The sequence below is a fragment of the Terrapene carolina genome, unplaced genomic scaffold, assembly GCF_002925995.2.
Source record: "Terrapene carolina triunguis isolate 2854851 unplaced genomic scaffold, T_m_triunguis-2.0 Scaffold192, whole genome shotgun sequence".
Classification (NCBI taxonomy): Eukaryota; Metazoa; Chordata; order Testudines; family Emydidae; genus Terrapene; species Terrapene triunguis.
In genome coordinates, this window is record NW_020664543.1 from 15112912 (window position 1) to 15135835 (window position 22924).

General features: G+C 42.7%; 1 protein-coding gene across 3 annotated transcripts in view; it reads left to right on the forward strand.

Moving 5' to 3' along the window:
• The window catches only part of SAP30BP (SAP30 binding protein), a 58093-nt gene that overhangs the window by 6840 nt on the left and 28329 nt on the right, over positions 1-22924 (forward strand). The window lies entirely within an intron of this gene.

The window sequence follows — 22924 nt, forward strand, 5'->3', positions numbered from 1 at the left end:
CCTTCTGATTTTCATCAGGAAATTGGAAATGCTATGGTAGCTTCAGGTACTCTTAAAATATAGAGGTCTTTATTGGATAGCATGAAAATTAACATGATTTCAGTATTTTTATCCAGTTTGAACATGTTTCACAATAGCCCCGCCTCATCAGTTTACATAATTCTTTGGATTAAGTCTGTCTATACTTTTAATATACCTAGAGGTTTTGGCAGCTGGATAGGAGTCTGTGGGTGTCTTGCACCTGGGAGTGCATGGGACATGGTAGAGGTTTTTGGCATACAGGAGGAGGCTGAGGCTTTTGATACTAGGAAAAAGGAGAAATACATTGCAGCTTTCTCTTCCGTCTTTATTCAAGGGGGAAAGTGATTGCAACTAGATAAGTTCATGGAGGATAAGTCCATCAATGGCTATTAGCCAGGATGGCAGGGACGGTGTCCCTAGTCTCTGTTTGCCAGAGGCTGGGAATGGGCGGCAGGGATGGATTACTTGGTGACTGCCTGTTCTGTTCATTCCCTCTGGGGCACCTGGCATTGGCTGCTATTGGAAGACAGGTTACTGGGCTAGATGGACCTTTGGTCTGACCCAGTACGGCCATTCTTATGTTAATTGGGTGAAGAGGCTGGGGAGCAGGCTTCAAATTTCTAGTTCCCCACCGCAGCAACCACTTTCCACTTCTAAATACTGGCCATTGCATCCGTCACCAATGGCTAAGCACATTAGCTGGATGTTTCTTCTAAAATTATCAGCAGACTCAAGAAAATACACATTGGTTTGCACTTGGTTCATGTTTTTACAACCATATGGGATAGCAACAATTTTTAAAACAAAAGTTTAGAATCTCCAGCAGAATCTAGTCCCTGCTGCAGAACACAGGGCGCTGGTGTGGCTACTTGTCCCGCACCTGTTGTGTGAATGAATGAGCTCAATCTCCAGAGCAGTTGATGTACAGCTTTTTCCAGCTGTAAATTCCACCAGAAAATACTAATTTTCTTCCCCATGTTACGTCATTCAGCTGCAAACAAAAACCTGTCCATGATAGCAGTGGTGCGATCTCTCTTGCTACATCTTATGTATTACTTTGCTAAAACTTAAACTATCACCTTGCTATCTATCAAAATATTCATTCATAAACAGTTTTCTCCTTTAACTTCCATGCTTCTAATGCCTAATATGCACTGCTGTCCCAATCATCAATAGGGCTGCAGTTGTGATGCCACGAACACTCTTAGTATTACTTCTATTACCGTACTGCCTAGGAGCCCAGCTCATGGATTAGCCTGTTGTGCTAGGCACTGTACAAACACTTAACTAAAAGATAGTTCCTGCCCCAAGGCACTTACAGTCTGGGTTCTTGAATTGCTAAGTAAAACAGGCAGGAGGTGGAGGAATAGAGCTTCTCTGTGCACACACATTTGTAATGAGCGGTAACAGGCAAGAAAATACAAACATGGAGATAAAGCCACAGCGGCTGAGTGACATGCCTAAGGTAATGCAGTAAGTTCTGATTCCCATTCCAGTGCCTGAACTAGGAACACCTTGCCTGCAGCCTCCCTGGTTCCCAGAAAATGCATTCTACTTTGTCACCTTCCTGCCACTGATCTAGTACTGTCCTGGAATTCAAATGGTTCTAGGAATAGAGCCACCATTCACCTCTGTGCTATTCCTCCATTTGAATTGGCAGTGGCTCTTTTTAAGGCCTGGTCTTTCACTTTAGCTTTCAACTGCTGTTCTATCAAAGCTGGAGCAGAGTGCCAGCTATACCTGTCCTGGGGAAGAATAATTATAACAGAAGGGATAATGGGGGAAATCCAGAGTTACATAGAGTAATGTTATTAGAGAGCCATACAGTAAATGAACAAAACATTGTTCAAACATAAAAGCAGGTCTTGCATCAAGGACTTTAATGGTCTAATTCAAATACAGTATTAAAGAGAGACGGTTATATTCAAAACTTGGAATAGAGCATCAAAGAGGAGATCAATATTGGGAATTGAGAAAATGCTTGATTTCAGACATGAGAAGAGGAGTCAGTCATGACAAGAGGCAGACTGTTGCTGTCATAGCCAGTAGCATGGAAGAAAATGTAAAGCTGAATGGGAGGCTGAGGCTTAGGGAGTATTTAGGCAAGTGGAGTATGTTGGACATGGAGACATGAGAGGAAGGAAGGTCTTGTGGTTAAGACAGAGAACTTGGGGAGCGGGGGCAGGGGAGAGGAGACCGGTATTATTTTCCTAACTCTTCCACAGGCTTAGTGTAATCTTAGGCAGGTTGTTTAATCTACCTCCACCTACCTCCAGGAGGTTTTGAAGTGTCTATGAAGTGTTTTCAGGTCTTTTGAGAGAAGATATATTTAATGCAAGTGTGTGTAACTTCTCTTCAGTCTGGAATAATACCTTGCTCTTGTACTGCACTTTTCATCAGTAGATCTCAAAGTGCCTCACAAAGGAGATGTCATTATTCCCGTTTTACAGATGAGGAAACTGGAGGCGCCTCAAAGCAATGTATGAAAGAAGATTTATGAAAATGCCCCAATAGGAAAGGAGACTAAAGAAAATGTAAATAGTGAACCCATTATGAGGACAGGCGGGCAAGTAGAGTTGCTGTCATCTCTCCCACTTCTGCTGCTTGTGCTGACAACGCAAGGATTAATTATTCTGACTTTCCAGAGAGTGGAAACATAATTTATGTATCAGGATTCTTCTTAAAATAACAGCTGAGCTGTTTGCCCCCGCTTTAGTTGAGGTTTTAGTTAAGTAGCTGAACAACATTCCACATCCCATTTAAACCAGGTCTTTGAAATTATGTTTCTAAAATATAAGATCTTAATTCTTAGGCTAGATCTTTCCACTTCAAGTGCAGGATATAATCATTCCCTCCTCAGTATAAAACATATCAGATGATAAACTGATGTTACACTAGATCAGTGATTCTCAACCTGTTTGTGGCCCACAATGTGTTACGTGGGCTGCAGGTTGAGAACTACAGCACCCCCACCCCTCTTACCACAGAGGAGGCCAGGAGGGGAGACCTGGGCTCGGGGCAGGCAGATGAACCCAGACCCCACGGGGCTGGGCACCAGGAACCCGGGACCCCGGCACCAGGCCAGGAGTGGAGTGCCAGTTGCGGGCCAGCAACGAAGACCCTAGGCGCAGAGCCCCACCTAAAACCTGGAACCCCGCAAACCCCTGGTTCCCAGCACCCCCTACCCCATCACAGCCCAGAGCCTGCCTGCCTTCCCCCCTCCCCCTCAGCCTGCCTGGAGACCCACTCTCTCACCCCCTGTCTCCCTGCTGCACTTGCCAACTGCACTCACCAGCACCCTGCTGGCAGGAGCCCTCCTGAAGGCAGCCAAATGTTGTCTCCCTCTCAGCCAGCCCCACTCCCATCAGACCACAGCTGCAAATTTTGAATTTTTTTTAGCACTCAGCTGGGCTGCAGCTGTGTGCTAATTGGGCCACAGGTTGAGAACCACTGCACTAGATCTTGGCCAGCTGGACAGGGAAATATCCTTTCTTTGTGAGGAGGCAGTCTTATGAAGTTGCATCCGTCTTGGGGAAGAGGTAGAAGAGATGGCAGGGAGAGCAAAAGGAAATGGAACTTTGGTAATGCTCCAGTTATATTTCCCTTATTTGTTGGCCTTAGGCATAAACAGAATAGGCATATGCCTAGGGTGCAAAATAAGAGTGCCACAAAATATCCGTTAGGCTGTTTCTGTTTTTTAAATGAACTGCTAGCCTGGAGAGTCCCCAATCTTGGGCTTCCTCGGGATGTCATCCTGCCAGGGAGCCCAATACCAGGTTCCTAAGGTGGGGTGGGATTTTGTTAAAATGCATCACCGTAAATCTTATCTAAGGTGCTGGTTGAGTTTTCACTAGCAATGCTACCAAGAAATCCATTGGAAAACTTCATTTTAAAAGTTCTGCTTGTAAGAGTAGCAGGAATTTCATACCTACCTTTTCCACCAAGTGGCAGTATGTTTCTGTTTTATTTCTTCCCGTCCCTTTGATCTTCTTAACATGTTCAAACTAGGGAGTAAACATAATCCTGGCTATCATAAACCCAAAGCGTGGCTAATGGAGAGCCATTTGATTAATTCACTAACAGCTTTGGATAACGTCTTTTCCAGCCAAACATAATTTTCATTCTCCATTGGTTTCGTAAGAACATGGCCTGACCCACTATGGCCATACTTATCTAGCCCAGTATCCGGTCTTCCAACAGTGGCCAATGCCAGATTCTTCGGAGGGAATGAACAGGGCAATTATCAAGTGATCCATCCCCCGTTGTTCAGTCCCAGCTTCTGGCAGTCTGAAGTTTAGGAATACCCAGAGCATGAGGTTTCATCCTTGATCATCTTGGTTAACAGCCATTGATGGACTTATCCTCCATGAACTTATCAAATTCTTTTTTGAACCCAATTAAACTTTTTTAACATCCCCTGGCAACGAGCTCCACAGTTTGCAGTTTGTGAAGTACTTCCTTATGTTCATTTTAAACCTGCTTTTTCTTAATTTCATTGGGAGATCCCTAATTCTTGTGTTATGTGAAGAATTCCTTATTTACTTTCTCCACACCATTCATGATTTTATAGACCTCTATCATATCTCCCTTTAGTAGTCTCTTTTCCAAACTGAACAATTCTAGTCTTTAATCTCTCCTTATATGGAAGCTGTTCCATACTCCTAATCATTTTTTGTTGCCTTTCTCTGTATTTTTTCCAATTCTAACTTTTTTTTTAAAGATGGGGCAATAAGAGCTGCACATAGTATTCGAGGTTTGGCCGTACCATAGATTTATGTAGTGGCATTATATTTTCCTAATTGTTCCTGACATTGTTAGCTTTTTTGACTGCTGCTGCACACTGAGCAGATGTTTTCAAAGGACTAGCCATGATGACTAAGATCTTCTGAGTGGTAACAGCTACTTTAAACCCCATCACTTTGTATGTCTAATTGGGATTATATTTCCCAATATGCATTACTTTTTACTTAGTGTTGAATTTCATCTGCCATTTTGATACCCAGTCACCCAGTTTTGTGAGATCCCTCAAACTCTTTGCAGTCCGCTTTGGACTTAACTATTTTGAGTGATTTTGTATCCTCTGCAAACTTTGCCACTCCACCATTTACCCCCTTTTCCAGATCATTTATGAATATGTTGAACAGTGGTTCCAGTACAAATCCTTGGGGTACTCCACTATTTATCTCTCTCCATTGTGAAAATTAACCATTTATTCCCATCCTTTGTTTCCTATCTTTTAACCAGTTACTGATCCATAAGAGGACCTTTCATCTTGTCCCATGACTGCTTACTTTGCTTAAGAGCCTTTGGTGAGGGACCTTGTCAAAGGCTTTCTGAAAGTCCAGGTACACTATATCAACTGGATCACCCGTGTCCACATACTTGTGGACACCCTCTAAGAATTCTAATAGCTTGGTGAGGCATGATTTCCCTTTACAAAAGCCGTAGTGACTCTTCCCCCAACAAATTGTGTTCAGCTATGTCTCTGAAATTCTGTTCTCTACTATAGTTTCAACCAGTTTGTCTGGTACTGAAGTTAAGCTTACCTACCTGTAATTGCTGGGATTGCCTCTGGAGCCTTTTTTAAAAATTGGCATTACATTAGCTGTCCTCCAGTCATCTGATACAGAGGCTGATTTAAGAGAGTTTACAAACCACAGTTGTTAGTTCTGCAATTTCATATGAGAGTTCCTTCAGAACTGTTGGTGAATATCATCTGGTCCTGGTGACTTATAATTATTTAATGTATCACTTTGTTCCAAAACCATCTTTATTGACACCTCAGTCTGGGATGGTTCCTCAGATTTGTCCCCTAAAAAGAATGGCCCAGGTGTGGGAATCTACCTCACATCCTTGACAGTGAAGACTGATGCAAAGAATTCATTTAGCTTCTCCACAATGGCCTTATCTTCCTTGATGCTCCTTTAGTACCTTGATCATCCAGTGGCCCCACTGATTATTTGGCAGGCTTCCTGCTTCTGATGTACTTACAAATATTTTTGCTGTTAGATGTAAGGTATAATATGCAATAAATATTGCATATTTCATAATAAAGCCACACCGTTCACTTTTGTAAATCTGTGTTAAATGCGAGGCTTGGGCGTTTGTGTGCTGTAGAAATGGCCTGGTGCAGCTCTTTCAGGTTTTAGGGCAAGCCGAAGATGAAACCCATGCTATCCTGTTGTAAAAAGGAGATTAAACAGTTATCCTTGGATCAGTTAATTGTGCAGTTATTCATAACCAATAAACATATGTTCTGCTGTCTTTCTAATAGGCACAGCTGTGAGCAAATGGTGAATGAATTCTTTAAGTTTGTGCTCAGTCAGCTTAGATGTAGGATTTTATCTGAACAGTAATCAAGCAAGACATTGATTCTCTAATTTAAACAAGGTTACGTGGGGTTAGGTTTCCTTGCGCCTATGGCTCAGGTCCATTCCAGAGACTGCATAAAAGCAGTTCAGAATTTATTGCTGTTTAGGCCAAAAACACAGAGCCTCTGAAAGGCTCATCAGGTGTCATTGCTGTCGTAGGCAAAGGCTGTGGAAGTTATAAGTGGATAAAGGCGTAATTTTCTGTACTAGTTTTACATTAAAGGGTATGGTGGGGGAATGCTTTCCAAATTTGGTCCCTACCTGTGACTCATGCAAATATAGAGAAGTGCCCAGGCTCCTCTCCTCTCACCTACACAGCTCTTATGTTTACATTTACCCTGTATCTTTTTCCTTGATTTTTTTGATCAAATTATCACAGTTGCTCTGGATGAACGTATTTCTGTTCACTTATAGGGAGTGCCACAGGCGCACACATTCTCACTTATCTCAATCATGGATGAAAACAGTCTGAATGACCGAACAGACTGCAGCTTCCTCTTTGTCATGTTGACACTAAACTTTGGAGCAGCAAGTCCCAATAAGCTTGTCAAGTTCAGATACTGATGCATCACACTACTGTTTCTCTTTAGCACAGGTGAAGACTAGTGGAAGTATTTTATGCACCAGAGCTGTTTGACTAACTGAAGAAGGGTGGGTCAGTGAATGGAAAGTGTGTGCCTTCAAACTGATTAGAGAAGTGTAAACTTTTGCTCAGAGCAGGTAGTGAGCCGGCAGCTAGTTCAGCAATATGGTGTTCTAATGAAAAGAAGCACAAGCTCCTGACGGTTGTAACTTTGCAAAAAGCAGGTTGATCTCTAGAATTTTCCCTGGGGAGAACTGTTCCTGGTATGAGACCCTGCATGCAGAGTGTAAACCCAAATCCCTTTACATGGGGGATTTATAATGACCAAGAAGGTAAACCCAGGTAGTCATTTAAAATTTTATATTTTATTTATTTATTTATATATTATATATAAATAAATATATATATATATATATATATAATATAAAACTACAGAATCACAAAGAATTATATTTAGTAGGGGGAAGGAAATGATTGACAGTTCAGCTAGCATGGAAAGGACTTGGATGGATGGCGTCCCACAGCCTACATGAGCCCCTTCGGGTCCTCTCTTTTGGGTGTGGAGCCATGGGTTTAAGGCAAGAGGGAAAGGTATGGTGGCTTTGTGAACCTGGCTCTAAAATGTGGCATTCGTGGCTCTCTTATTTAGGGTGGGAAGGGTTAAGGAGCTGTGTGTAGTCATACAGTGTGCTTGGCCTACTGCCAGAAGTACAGAATATTGTTACTCTTTCCTTTTGTTTAATTCCTTCACTGTAAACTGGGCTAGTCATCAGGGGAAAGAGAGAAACTGGTTTGAAACAGAGTATTGGGCATACCCCTCTACTAAACTCTGATCTGAAGGATTCTGGACCTAGACATTGTGGGGATGGGACTATTAAAACAGGGCGTAGAAATCAAGCAAGGACTGTGAGCCCAACCCTTCTGCTCAGCTCACTTCAGATGGCATTCACAGGGCAATCATTAACTCAAGCCCTGATTACTGTGTTGATTGCACTTGATATCAGAAAGTTAGTGTATATGGCCACTTCCTTGCAAGTGAGGGTATGTCTACACTGCAGTTAATAACCTACAGCTCTCTGGGGCTCTAAGGGGCTGTTTAATTGAGGTATAGACGTTGGGACTTGGGCTGGACTGGGCTGTAGGACCCTACAAGGTGGGAGGGTCCCAGAGCTTGCACTGCAGCCCCAGCCAGAATGTCTACGCTGCAATTAAACAGCCACGGAGACAAAGCCCTGTGAGCCCAAGTCAGCTGGCTCAGGCCAGCCACATGTTTTTAACTGCAGTGTAGACGTACCCTGAGTCCAACAACTGCTTACAGATTTTGAAAGCTTGTTGTCCTGTCAGAAGTTCCTTTTTTACAGAACCCTCCCCTCACTTTGTGTCTTGGGACTCTGGGAGGCTGCCAAGTTAGACTATAGGACAAAAGAAGCAGAGGCGGTGTCAGATTTGTAGAGAAACATGCATTTCCTAAGCAAATCTAACAAAGGGCCTTTTGATAACCTTCAGAGACATGCTCAGCTTTAACTGTAACCTTGATCCGGCCCTCCCATAGAATAATTCCTTCAGTGGATGAGTGATCCCTTGGCTACTTTAGGGAGGCGATAGCAATTGTTTTGATTTGGGGGGAGGGGAGAGTAATACCAATATGGGAGTAAGCATCCAAACTGTGATGCTTTTTGATCATTCTTGCCTCCCCCAGCTCTTCCTAACTGTCATTGTTTGCTCTCAGAGATATTACTGATTTCGGGTGTTAGTTTGCTCTGTAAACCAACAGGTGAACATACAATAATGGAGTCTCTAACACTGGCATTGTCAAAGCACACTAGCAACTCTCCTCCACTCAAGGCTGTAAGACAGCTTCTGTTTTAAGCCCAATTCTGGAAAGCCACCTGCACCAATTTCTGCCAAAAAAAGTGTGTGTGTGTGTGTGTGTGTGTTACTAATTTGAGCTTCATAACTCAAAACGTTTGCCCAATTAATCTTAGAATTTCCACTAAAAAATTCTCCACCAGAGAAAGACTAAGCAGATTATATTTCAGGCCAAAGGATTTTTTTAGGGAAATTCTAAGTTTAATTGGGCAAACATTTTGAGTTATGAAGCTCAAATTAGCAACTTTTAAAATGTTCCTAATATCTTTAGGTCCACTCAACCAGCTGTGGGATGCATGTAACTCTCAAATATAGGGAATGGATATCATAAGCAATAGGAATTAGTATTAACATGTCTTAAAAGGATGAGCTTCCATATGAGGAGAGATTAGAAAGACTGAGACTGTTCAGCTTAGAAAAGAGATGACTAAGGGGGACCTGATGAAATTAATAGGCAGAAGATTTAAAACAAACATAAGGAAGTACTTCTTCACACAACACATAGTCAACCTGTGGAATTCGTTGCCAGGGGATGTTGTGAATACCAAAATTATAACTGGGGTCAAAAAAGAATTTGATAAGTTCATGGAGGACAGGTCCATCAATAGCTATTAGCCAAGATGGTCATGGATGCAACCCCATGCTCCAGGTATCCCTAAACCTCTGACTGCCTGAACCTGGGACTGGATGACAGTGGCTGGATCACTTAATACAGTAAAAATTGTTTTATCTGGCACTTCACCAGTTGGAAAGCTCTATAAACTGGCACTTCTGATCTTCATTGAAATTCCAGTTTATAGTCCAGTTTGTGTGGGGCCGGCAAGAGGTTGGGGCACGGGAGGGAGTGTGGAGCGTGGGCTCTGGGAGGGAGTTGGGGTGCAGGAGGGGACTCGGGGCAGCGGGTTGGGGCGCAGGAGGAGGTGTGGGGTGCCGGATCTGGGGGGCATTCATCTTGGGTGGCTCCCCGCAAATGATGACCTGTGCTGGCTGCTCCTAGGCAGAAGCGCGCAGGCAGCTCTGCACGCTGCCCCCACCCCAAGCGCTAGCTCCATAGCTCTCATTGTGGGAGCTGCAGACGCGGCGCCTGCGGGCGGAGGCAGCGCGTGGAGCCACCTACCGCATCTCCACCTAGAAGCAGCTGGGACAGGTCGCTTGCAGGGAGCCACCTGAGGTGAGTGACGTGGCATCCTCCTCCCGCGCCCTAACCTGCTGCCCCGCATCTCTTCCCACACCCAAACTCTCTATTCTCCCCCCCCCTTAGTTAGCCGGCATTTTTCACTTACCAGCACCCCTCATCCCCCCCCAACATGCCGGATAAAACAGCTTGTACTGTAATTGCCCCTGATCTGTCCATTCCATCTGAAGCACCTGGCACTGTCGGAAGACAGGATACTGGGCTAGATGGACCATAGGTCTGACTCAGTGTGGCCATTCTTATGATGAATGTTAATGTTTTATTTATGGGTGACAAAGCTCAAAAGTAGGCCCAAGTGAATCGTCATTCCTCTGCTTTCATGTGTTGAAGGGGCAGCTGTTAAAAATGTCATTGGGGAATTCTGAAAACTAGTCTGGTTCAAGAGCCAGTTCTAAAACCCCCAAAACCTCCCTATTCAGTGATGACTGCAGTGGTCCTGTATTGACCTTCTGAAAGACATGGCCTGGTCTGGTAGGAGTTAACCTTTCCACAATGAATTGTGAGCTTGAATTTTATCTCCATTGCTCTTCTCTTCAGGAATCCACCAACCCTGAAAATGTACTTTAAGTTATTGCTCTCTGATTTAGACTTTAAATGCTGTACAATAAACCATTCTCTGCAGGAGTAGCACTGTGTCCACTGAACATTATATCAGTGTTCTCTTTTCTCTTGGCTTCCTGCAATCAGAACACCTGCTTGTTCTGCCTAGTTTTACACAGTAATTCACTGATTGTGCCCCTCCTTTATTCTCAGCACTAGAGATGTTGCCTTTCAACTTCCCATTAAGAAACCAAAAGTATTGAGAGGCTTCACTGATGTTGTTATGCCTGGAAGGTTTTTCAGAAGAGTACAGATAAGTCAGTTTCTGGTACGGTCCTCACCCACTATTTAAAATAAGTGCTCTTTGTATCAGAAATTAAAGCAGTTGGTGTATCTTAGCCACTTTTTCTAGGCAGGTGGGTATGGTTACAAGTAGCTTTATCTGCCCGAGTATATTGGCAAATGCTAAACACAATTTGACATGAAAGAATGAACCTGGCACTGAACGTTTTATTCTAATTTTCTCTCGCGCGTTTTCCCCCCTTTGCCTCTAGCCCATTTGGCTTGAGAACTGCAGAGAGAGATTGTAGCATTGTTGGCTTAAAACTTTGGGTTCAAAGCTGCAGCCCTGAATTCAGTAAACCAATTCTTATGAACTGTTTTGGAAGATGAGTAGGCACGTATTTGGACATGTCTCATTCCTCCCCTGCCAGGCATACAAGCTGCAACAGACTCTTCACTCCCTGAAGTGCTGAATACCAAAGATTATTGACATAGGTGTGGCTCGTCTCTTCAGCGAGAGCCATGTAAGATTTTTTTAATCTGTTTTATAAAAACTTCCAGAACACTGAGTAACTTGTGGTGCCACTTTCCTTGCATTCTTTTCACCAGCTAGATCTAGACTGGAAGAATATGCACATTTTGTATTAAAGCATGACTTATTTTTTGACCCTCTGACTACTTGCAGAGAAACCTGCTGTTTGATTTTACATTCCTGGCATCGTAACTTTTCTATTAAATGTTCTTGAATGGTGCCAGATTGAGAGCCCTGGAACTCTCTCCCTTTACTTACAGAGCCATGACAGCATACAGCATCAGTGCAAACCTTCCACTCTTATCCCATATCTTAACCAACCCTTTCATGCCTAGAGGTGATCCCTCAGACGTGGTCTACACTACAGTTAGGTTGACATAAGGTAGCTTACGTCAACCTAACTCTGTAAGCTACTAAAATGTAGCTCCCACCGATGTAACTCGCCTGCTACACCAACTTAACTCCACCTTCGCGAGAGGCATAGTGCTTAAGTCGATGTTGTTAGGTCAACGCAGTGTCAGTGTAGACACTGCTTTGTTGACATTGACTGTTGCTGCCTTTCAGAAACCGTCCCACAATTCTAAATGCTGTCAGGTAAATTGGTGCAAGCGCTCTTGGTGAGAACGAGCACCGCCGACACAAGGGGCATAGCGTGGATGTGTAAAACCAATTCAATTACATCAACATACAGCCACCGCAGTAACTTGGGTCGATTTAATTTTATAGTGTAGACTTTGCCCTCAGTCTCCAGAGCGTATTCAGTCCTGGGCCTTTCTGAGAGTGACAGCAGAGGTGCAAATAGTGCCTCATGTGCTGATGGCTCAGTTTTGTGCTATGGACACCTGCCACTGGGAGACGTGCATTGTGCGTGCTGGAAACTAATTTGGCACAGGGAATCCTTCTCTAGACAATGCTTGGTGGATATGAGTTTCTGATGTGCTTCCTAGAGAATGAAAATCTTTGTTGCACCCTTTTTCTGCTGGCATAAATAATTAACCCCAGAACTGCTAGGATAATGTGCTTTTTCATGGATTTTTATTAACTAACCTTGCAACTTCTTATCTCTCATTTTTCAAATTAATGAACAATATCTTTCCTCCATCACTTGCCATGGGTCCTTCTCTAGCGTTAAATATCTGTCTGCAGCAGTATAGTCCTCTTTGGTTGTTGCTCTTACCAGCTCTCTGAATTTCTGCTATGGCACTTAATCTCTTTCTCTAGACTTTGAAGAAGGAATTTCAATGGGATGTACTTGGCAAAGAATTACTGTACAAGAAGAAATTCCCTTTGCCAGCACTTTTGCATTTTTCCATTGCTGTTGTTGCTGAGATCTAAGTTTTCTCACAACTCAGCTTCACCTTCAATTTAATCCTGCTGTGAAATAATCCTTAAAGAAAATTCTCAGAATGATTTGACATTTCAATCATTGCCATGTGATACTGATATTTATGATCTCACAAAGTTGCCATTCTTACTTCTCTGTGGAATCAAATAGGAGGCAGAAATGGGATGAGAGAAGTTGCTGGGTTCATGGGCTTCCCACAGCAATAAACAGCTCTATTGAGCTTGTCCACTTTTAATGGGAATTACCAGAGGCTATATTTGGCTACTTTTATGACTAAACTTGTTGCTTTCATTCAAAATGGAAATCACTGAATCAGAACTAATAGATAAGAATGGCCATACTGGGTCAGACCAAAGGGCCATCTAGCCCAGTATCCTTTCTTCTGCCAGGTGTCCCAGAGGGAATGAACAGAACAGGTAATCAAGTGATCCATTCCCAGCTTCTGACAAACAGAGGCTAGGGACACCATCCCTGCACATCCTGGCTAATAGCCATTGATGGACCTATCCTCCATGAACTTATCTAGTTCTTTTTTGAACCCTGTTATAGTCTTGGCCTTCACAACATCCTCTAGGGAGGAGATCCATAGGTTGACTGTGCATTGTGTGAAGAAATACTTCCTTTTGTTTGTTTTAAACCTTCTGCTTATTAATTTCATTTGGTGACCCCTAGTTCTTGTTATGAGAAGGAGTAAATAACACTTCCTTATTTACTTTCTCCACACCAGTCATGATTTTATAGACCTCTACCGTATCCCCCTTTAGTAGTCTCTTTTCGAAGCTGAAAAGTCCCAGTCTTATTAATCTCTCCTCATATGGCAGCCGTTTCATACCCCTAATTATTTTTGTTGCCCTTTTCTGAACCTTTTCCAATTCCAATACATCTTTTTTGAGATGGGACAACCACATCTGCATGCAGTATTCAAGATGTGGGCGTACCATGGACTTGTATAGAGGCAATACATGTTCTGTCTTATTATCTATCCCGTGCTTAATGATTCTCAACATTCTGTTCACTTTTTTGACTGCCGCTGGATGTTTTCAGAGAACTATCCACAGTGACTCCAAGATCTTTCTTGAGTGGTAACAGCTAATTTGGACCCCATCATTTTATATGTATAGTTGGAATTAAAATGTTTTCCAAAGTGCATTACACCTCTACCCTGATATAACGCGACCCGATATAACACGAATTCGGATATAACGTGGTAAAGCAGCGCTCCCGGGGTGGGTGGGGGTCTGCGCGCTCCAGCGGATCAAAGCAAGTTCGATATAACGCGGTTTCACCTATAACGCAGTACGGTTTTTTTTTTTTTTTTTTTTTTTTTTTTGCTCCCGAGGACAGCGTTCTATCGGGGTGGAGGTGTACTTTGCATTGATCAACATTGAATTTCATCTGCCATTTTGTTGCCCAGTCTCCCAGTTTTGTGAGATCCTTTTGTAGCTCTTCGCAGTCTGCCTGGGACTTAACTATCTTGAGTAGTTTTGTATCTGCTGCAAATTTTGCCACCTCACTGTTTACCCCTTTTTTCCAGATCATTTTTGAATATGTTGAATAGGACTGGTCCCAGTACAGACCCCTGGGGGACACCGCTATTTACCTCTCTCCATTCCGAAAACTGAGCATTTATTCCTATCTCTTATTTCCTATCCTTTAACCAGCTACCAGTCGATGAGAGGACCTTCCCTCTTATCCCATGACAGCTTACTTTGCTTAAGAGCCTTTGGTGAGGGACCTTGTCAAAGGCTTTCTGAAAATCTAAGTACACTGTATCCACTGGATCCCCCTTGTCCACATTCTTGTTGATCCCCTTAAAGAATCGTAGTAGATTGGTGAGGCGTGACTTCCCTTTACAAAAACCATGTTGACTTTTCCCCAACAAATTATGTTCGTCTATTTGTCTGACAATTTTGTTCTTTAATATAGTTTCAACCAGTTTGCCCAGTACTGAAGTCAGGCTTACCAGCCTGTAATTGCCGGGATCACCTCGGGAGCCCTTTTTAAAAATTGGCGTCACATTAGCTATCCTCCAGTCATTTGGTACAGAAGCTGATTTAAATGATAGGTTACAAACTACAGTTAGTTATTCTGCAATTTCACATTTGAGTTCCTTCAGAACTCTTGGGTGAATAGCATCTGGTCCTGGTGACTTATTACTGTTCAGTTTATCAATTTGTTCCAAAACCTCATTTAATGACACCTCAATATGGGACAGTTCCTCAGATTTGTCACCTAAAAAGAATGGGAATTTCCCTCACATCCTCAGCCATGAATACCGATGCAAAGAATTAATTTAGCTTCTCCGCAATGGCCTTATCATCCTTGAGTGCTCCTTTAGCATCTCAATTGTCCAGTGGTTGTTTAGCAGGCTTCCTGCTTCTGATGTACTTAAAATTTTTTGGCTATTACGTTTTGAGTGTTTGGCTAGTTGTTCAAATTCTTTTTTGGCCTTCCTAATTATATTTTTACACTTCATTTGCCAGAGTTTATGCTGCTTTCTATTTTCCTTACTAGGATTTAACTTCGACTTTTTAAAAGTCTTTGCCTTTTTGTCTTTCACTGCTTCTTTTACTTTATTGTTTAGCCATGGTGGCACCTTTTTGGTTCTCTTACTAAGTTTTTTAATTTGGGGTATCCGTTTAAGTTGAGCCTCTATTATGGTGTCTTTAAAAAGTTTCTATGCAGCTTGCAGGGATTTCACTTTTGGCACTGTGCCTTTTAACTTCTGTTTCACTAAATTCCTCATTTTTGTGTAGTCCCCCTTTCTGAAATTAAATGCTACCGTGTTGGGCTGCGGTGGTGTTTTCCCCGCTACAGGGATGTTAAATTTAATTATATTATGGTCACTATTACCAAGTGGTCAAGCTAGACTCGCCTCTTGGACCAGATCCTATGCTCCATTTAGGACTACATCAAGAATTGCCTCTCGTCTGGTGGGTTCCAGGACTAGCTGCTCCAAGCAGCAGTCATTTAAGGTCATTTAATCAACTTCACTGACTAATGGAAATGAGCAGAGGTGGATTCAAAGTTCTGGCAACCCCAGTCAAGTGCTTGTTTGCTCCAATTGGTCTTTAATTGGTCTGTTTGGACAATCAGTGAGAGCTGTTTTGGTTTGTTTTTTTTACTGCTCTTAAACGTGTGTATGCCACCATATTTGGGACCATTGCTTGTGATACCGAGATCCCTTACTTTGCACTCCTGTAGCTGAAGCTCTGCTAATGTTTACAGACACCAAACTCCTCATCCCTGTGAGGAAGATACTAGTCCCATTTTAAAGGTGAGGAATCTGAGGCACAGAGGTTCAGTGACTTGCCCCAAATGCCACAGTGATCCAGGCTCTGCTACTAACCCAGAATACAAGAGCCTTGGCTCGGGGCCCTTTGCTGTAACCCCTGGTTAGAAGCTGCTACTCTAAATAACAGATACGTTTGAAAACTATTAAAACACCATGTGTCAGATGAATGGAATCAAATTTCAAGCAGGAACTATTTAAAGGCTCTCCTGCTATAGAAGTTCCTTTGTCTAAAACATTTTATCACTTTCAGATTTAGCAAGTCTTGTTTGGCTGGGGTTTTTTTGTTGTTTTGTTTTGTTTTGCCATAGAATTGAAGTGAACTTGCAGTGGATTTGCACAGACTTAATATAGCTTAAAAAGTAAAAGTCAGTGTCAGCTGGGTCTGCTCTTTTCTTTTGATAAGTTCCTAAAGATAGGGAAAGAGTCTGAGGCGTTCTCTTTCCTGTCTTGTTCTTTCTTCCTCACTGTCTACAACAGGGTGACACCTCAGAGTGTGCAGACTGTATAGAAGTCTCATATTGCAGTATGAAAACAGTCAATTCTTCCCTAGAGGTGGCTCGCCACTGTGCTTTTCAGTGCTTTCATAACATGGCCCCAGCGGCTTCCTCTCATATTTCTGATAAGTTCATTTTCTCCTCCGGAGCTGGGCAGTTTGCCTGGAGCAATGTGACAGAGCTGGCAAACAGGATATGGCCATAGGAAATGGGCTTGTATTGGGCTTTCTCCCAGGATTCTCCTTTTCTTTTGTTGGGAAAGGAAATAAAACTTTGTACTTTTGTTCCCCCCTCCCCACACACACTTGGACTTTATTCTGTTTACCAGATTCTCTAATGTAGCATATGTTACAACTGACAAACTTTGGGGGGTGAGAGGTGAAATTGCCATTTCTTTCTGCAGCTCACTCTTTGCTCTGAACTCCTCAAATCTGATGGATTTTAATATTTTGTCTGTCTCTGTTGTAGGAATGACTAGGTTATCCAGCTAACTACATATACTGGAGCATGTGCATTGCCCGGAGATGAGAAGGGTTGAGAAATCAATCATAAACTCTTTCCTGTCTAAATATAGGTATTCTTCCCTCTTGCTTTGTTATGGCTGGTATTGGAGATGGAAGTGTTTGCGTCCAGACTTTAGATCCTTTCTGCAGCAGAATGATACTGTTGCCTTAGCAGATTCTTTAACAAGAGACAGTTTCACTCCCCTCCTCCTCCCCTCCACCCAATGCATGAATTGTTGTAGAGAGGAAAAAATGTCCATTCACTTCTTGCTGTACCTATGTTCATGTGGGGTGAAACCTGCTGTAATGACCTTACCACCAATAGGCAAGTATCTTTGTATTGGTCAAACACTGTACTAAAAACTTGGATTAAAGGTAGTCTTCTACTAGGCAATATGTTCTGCTGAACCCTGTGGGTGGTCACAAGTATTGCTGTAACTACTTTCCATCTCTTTACAAATGTACTTTTGTGTAAATAGCTGTCCCTGTAACAAATCAGTCTCTGCCAGCCCAATCTCCAGTATCATCAGTGTGCTTTGAATCTGGACACTGAATTGCAACAATCAGTGGGTTTGTTTAATTTAGTGTGTCTCTCCTGATGTCCAGCAATGCCAGCCTGTCAGTTAGCATGTTCTTGTTTTGGCTGGGATTGAACCAGTGAGGACTGGCATCCAGTTATTTACACAAGGTCCCTGGCTTTGGAACTCTCTACCTCTCACTTTTCAGGGCACTGTACCCATTGTGATCTGCATATTTGGACTTGTTTTTACAACTTTGTTCAATAAGCAGCTACCAAGTTGATGAGCACTAAAGAAATGTCTAAATAAATCAGATGGCATCATGCCTCAGGATGCACAGGCTGGGAAAGGATAATAACACTATCAAGGTGTGTTTAAAATTATTATGGACGTGTCCAAAGGCCCTGATCAGGATCACGGTCCCATTGCGCTGGGTGCTGTACAAACTAGTAGGAGGACACTGTAAACTTTTTGGAATAGGCATGAACTAATTTTAGACCAGATGGAATGAGCGGATATAATAAATGAAAGGAAGGAGGATCTGATTAACAGACGTAAGATCAGGCTAATTATGCAAAAACTTGGTGCTTCTAACCCATTAGATTGTTTTAATAGATGCTAATCAGCAGTGGTGGGGAAACTAGAGAGAGTTTGTGGGTCTGGCTTGGTTGAAAAAGCATGGGAAAGGAGAGAACCCAAGCTGGGGAATTGGACACTGACTTCTCAGTCAATCCAATTTCACAACTTGGATCTTGTTTTAAGCACCCACGTACCTCTAGACATTACATGCTTTCCTCCCCACAAGGCAGTTATCTTCCCTGCCCCCTCGCCTTCTGCATGATTAAAATGCACTCCTAGTAATTTTATGCCACTGCAGCTGTGAAGTTGATAGCTCTTGCCAAAGGGTACCAATCCTAACCCCAGTAGCTGCTGTGTTCCACAGTGTGGGTGTGTGCTTTGTACTGGTTTTATGGATTTTGTTTCAGGAAGGATTTAGCAAGCATTGTTTGTAAATAAGTCCAATCTTTCCATCAAATAAAATGGACTTTTATCGGTAAATCTTCTGAAGCTTAAATTCTTCAGTGTCAGATTCATATTGTTTTCATTTCCTTCCTATGTTTTAATCTCTGTTCCCACTGAGGGGATTGCTGTTGAGTTTTGCAGTGGGACCTGACAGTAGGCTGCGTTCTTATGTGTTTTTTTAACCTTCCATAGTGTGGACACACCCTGCAGTTTTGTTGGACTGAATCTCTTACTAACAGTCCATCTCTTGTCACAGTAGGATGAGGAGTTTAACTAGAATGCATTGCTTTCATGTTGCAATTCTTACATGTAACAAGCAGAAACAGTGCCTGTCCTTCGTCAACAGGTATGAATCCATCTTGGTGGTTCAGTTTAATAATAAATACAACCGTCGGGCTGCCAGAGGGAGTGTCTCGTTGCCCGAGGCTTGAAAAAGGCACTTGCCTACTTGCTCAACAGTAGTAAATGGGAAACTTTTTCTGAATGCTAGCAGAACAGCAATACTGAAACTTAAATAGCAGCTGAAGTCAGTCATTGGTGAAAATAATACTCTTGTAAGTTTCACTAAACTGCTCTGGAACACATGGACCAGAAATCATATGGCTTGTTATGCTTGAGATCGGTCTAGAGATCTTAGAAACATAGGTGATCAGAGGTCCCTAAAATCTGACTTTTTTATATTTCCTTGCTCTTCACCTCCATCCACCTGCACCAGATGCTGACCATTAGCAGCATCTCAGTAAGATTTAGTCTCACCTTCACTACTGCTCAGAAGCTGTAAGCAGCAGTAGTGAAACTGACCAGTCTGACAAATGTCATGGTGTGTGCCACTGCTGGGAGTAGCTGTGAACATTATCATGTTGATTGAGGGATGAACAGCAGGAGGGGATAGATGACAGTGTGGAGCTGACCTTCCCAGCAGGGGAGGTGAGGGAGAGAATTGTGGGGTACACCTTCCTTGATAAGGGTGAGAGGAGAGTGATGGGAAGGGTCTCCCCTTCTAATGGGAGAAGAAGGGAGATGGACTATTTTACACTAGTATTCCCACTTTTCTGAGCACCAGTGGCACTGCAGTAGTGCAAGCTTTGTCTTCAAACAGGTGGTTTTCTCCAAGGTCTGCCTTTAGTATAAAACCTTAGTAAGCAGAGATTCTCTCTCAAGTGGGTCTCTTCGGCCACAGCCATGGCTGCCATAAAACCAACTGAGTAAATTCTTTACATCTCAGGGGCACATATCCATGGTCTCTTGAGACTGAAAGATGCCTCCTACTACTACTACTTAATGAATATATTTACTCTGTCCTTCACAAAATGAGGTGGGGAAAAGCCCCTTTATTTTACACTTTTTATCCTGGCAGTTTTCACCTATCAGCTTGCAATATCAGATGGGACAAAAGCCTTTCCATTAGGCTTGGGATATGAAAGAACAAGAGGTCATGCCTCCCTGGTGATGGAGATAAACAGCAGCTTATTTAGCCAACAGCTATCTCTGGGTTGATTCATTAGTGTGGCCAGCCCAGTGTCCAGAAAAAGACTTTGACCACAAACGTAAATGTGGGTAGCTTCCCACACAGCATTCCAGAGCTCAAGGTTGTGAAAACAATGCAGTGCTGGCACTCAGTCCACTCCAGGTTAAACGCTGGGGGTGAAATCCAAGCCCTATTGACTTCAGTGAGTGCTCCCCATTGGAACATGGTCAATATGCACAATTTTTCACAGATGTCCGACTTATTGACTCGAAATACATATTCCTTGATGAAATTACAGCATCATAAGAATCTGGCTTGATTCTGGACACAACCAATGCACAGTGCTGCTTGACTAGCCTCAGTGATACTCAGATCTCAGTGGTTCAGGAGCCAAATTAGCAATCAACATGACTCACAAAAGCCACAGTAGTGTGAATTCATTGTTACATCACAAAGAGCCACAGGAGACGCATTAAAGAACCACTTGTGGCTCGCAAGCCACAGAATGAGTATCACGGAGCTAACTTCTACTTTTCCAATGCTTTATGTATATAGTACCATGAATGCGTCTGGTGCCTTACGTAAACGGATAAGATCCCTTACTCTGGGGTTTAAATTTTCCTCCACTTTACAGTCAAAATATCTTCCCTTTGTTAAATGCTCTGGAAAACTTGTTAGTCAGTGTCAAGAAATGGATATTCTTTTCCACTTACCACGCTAAAGTATTGCAACCCTTCACTTTTATATTGTGCCTCTTTACATTATTCCTCAAAGCTTTCCCTCCCTCACCTTTTAACTTGGTCTGGGATCAGATCCATAGCACATTAAATTTAAGAAAAACAGTTAACTGTACTTAAACACCCTCACTTCTGCTTCATGTGTTGAAGCCTATGCTAAAGTCAATGGGAAGCATTCAGAGTAAAGCCTTTGTTTATATGAAGTCCCACGAACACTAATGGGAGTTACGTCTAAGGCCATGTCTGCACTATAGGCGCTATAGTGGCATAGCTATGGAGCTATAGCTGCACTGCTGTAACCTTGTAGCATCGATGCAGACTATAGCAATGGAAGGGGCTTTTCCATCACTGTAGGAATTCCACCTGCCTGAGTGACCGTAACTAGGTTGATGGGAAGCATTCTTCCATCAATCTAGCTGCCTCTACGCTCGGGCTTACTTCAGCATAGCTATGGTGCTCAGACGTGTAGATTTTTCATACCCCTGTGCCTTGTACCTTTGTTAACCTATATTTTAAGTATAAACCAGGCCTTAATGCTATGTGGACCTTTTGAGAAGTTAGGAGTTCTGTGCTCCCAGGAGGTACTGGTGGATGTAGACAGTCTGAGTTCTAATCTCTTTGCCATTATCTAAGGTCTTGTCTACACTAGTGGGGTATGGCGACGTAAGTTATGATACTCCAGCTACGTGAATAACTTAACTGGAGTCAACGTAGCTTAGGTCGACTTACTGCGGTGTCTTCACTGTACTGTGTTGATGGGAAACGCTCTGCCCCATCAACTTATCTTACTCTTCTCAGGGAGCAGGTGTGCCGGAGTCAACCGGAGAGCACTCTGCCGTCGATTTAGCAGGTCTTTACTAAACCCACTAAGTCAGTATCAATACAGCAGCGTTGATCTCCCTGGTAGTGAAGACAAGTCCTTAGGGCTTGTCTACACATGGAATTATTCTGGGTTAACGCCATGTATGGACTCGTATACTGGAAGGGAGAAAAAGTGGCTTTTTCTGAATTCGTTTAACACACTTTGGAAGAAGATTAAGATAAGTCTGCATAAGATGCTTTTATTCTGTAATAAATGTCCCCACATGGAGTTATTCTGGAATAGCTACAACATTCCAGAATAACTTTCATGTGTAGACAAGTCCTTACTGTATGACCTTGGGCAAGATGTTGAAATTCTATTTTCCCATCTACTACATAGGGATACTTGCCTGGTGCAAAGGATGTTGAGGATTACTAGAGGAACAACACTCGGAGCAAGTAAAGTACCATGTAGGGGCTAAGAGAACCAGTCCTTCATTTTCATAGCAAGCCATTTGTAAAGTTTGAAATGAGGGACTTAATGAAAGATTGTTTTAGATGCATTCCGCTTAATTAATCATGGAACAGCAGGTATACTTCATTCATCAGTAAGCAAAATTCATATCCTCTGGGCAGAGGGTGTGGTTATGATTCCTTAGAACTTGTTTTCTTCTTTGTGCATGTTTAGAGTTTCTGATGTCTTGGTTGTGCCCTGAGGCTGTGGAGACTGGACTTGCTGGTGTGACTGCAGTTCTGGGTAGTCTGGAGATGATGGCGTCATGCCTGTCTTGTGCAGATGGCTCCTTTGGTTAAATATATATCTACCAAGTGTTAGGGATCCATTTTGTATAAACCGCTGTAAATGGGGAAGACTCTTTCCTTCTAGGAACTGTAGAGCGCAAGCCAAGATAAAGAAATATTTACCTCCCAGAAATCAATACTTTATTTGTGATTTTGGAATTTCATAGAATCACACCGATCTTGTTCAGAGCTAATTTATTTGTGATATGTAGCACTTCTTAAAAATCAATTTTTGCTTCTTAAAACAAGAATGTTACCAAGAGGAATTTCAGTTATCCAGTTACTACTGTTAAGACTATTGTCTGCTCTTTCCTGAGGCCTGGCCTGAACTACAGGGTTAGGTCGATATAAGGCACTTTGCATCGACCTAGCTGTGGAAGTGTCTTCACCTAAATTTGGCTCCTGTCAGTGTAAGTGCCTCTCTATGCCTATTTAGTAACACCACCTCCCTGAGCAGCAGAGTCACGGTCAGTGTAATTAGGTTAACTCAGGAGCCATCCCATAATGCCTCACACTGACAATACAAGTGCTCCTAGTGAGAACGTG